A 1,222-nucleotide genomic window follows, 5' to 3' on the forward strand; every position below is an offset into this window, starting at 1 on the left:
TGTCTATATGTAATGACTATAGTTGATATATAAGTATACACACTGTGTCTATATATAATGACTATATATAATAAGTATATACACTGTGTCTATATATAATGACTATATATAATAAGTATATACACTGTGTCTATATATAATGACTATAGTTGGTAAGTACATACACTGTCTCTATAATGACTATAACTATTAAGTATATAAACTGTGTCTATATATAATGACTATATATAATAAGTATATACACTGTGTCTATATATAATGACTATAGTTGATAAGTACATACACTGTGTTTATATATAATGACTATAGTTGATAAGTACATACACTGTGTCTATATGTAATGACTATAGTTAATAGATAAGTACATACACTGTGTCTATATATAATGACTATAGTTAATAAGTACATACACTGTGTCTATACATATAATGACTATAGTTAATAAGTACATACACTGTGTCTATATGTAATGACTATAGTTAATATATAAGTATATACATTGTGTCTCTATATAATGACTATAGTTAATAAGTATATAGTGTCTATATATAATGACTATAGTTGATAGATAAGTACATACACTGTGTCTATATATAATGACTATAGTTAATAAGTACATACACTGTGTCTATATGTAATGACTATAGTTGATATATAAGTATATACATTGTGTCTCTATATAATGACTATAGTTAATAAATATAGTGTCTATATAATGACTATAGTTAATAAGTACACACACTGTGTCTATATATACTGACTATAGTTAATAAGTACATACACTGTCTATACATATAATGACCATGGCTTATAGATAAGTATATACATTGTGTCTCTGTATAATGACTATAACATAGCTAATAGGTAAGTTTATACAGTGTCTCTATAAGGACTTTTAAATATACATTATACACTATGTCTCTATATTGTGAATTTAGTTAATGGGTAACTTTATATACTATGCATCTGTATCTCAGACGGACGGACGGACACACACACACACACACATACACACACACACACACACACACACACACACACACACAGCCATCACTAAACCATAACATTCCAGACATCATTAAAATATAACCCTCCCTAATGGAGGTAAAATTACCAATACAAGTGAAGATCATTCAGAATTCAGTGGAAAGATCAAAACATGCATGGTATGGAGTATTCGTTATTGAGAGATTTTCAATAGTTTGTCCAGGCGAAGTTTAAT

Source organism: Glandiceps talaboti, chromosome 7 (assembly GCF_964340395.1).
Source record: "Glandiceps talaboti chromosome 7, keGlaTala1.1, whole genome shotgun sequence".
Taxonomy (NCBI): Eukaryota; Metazoa; Hemichordata; class Enteropneusta; family Spengelidae; genus Glandiceps; species Glandiceps talaboti.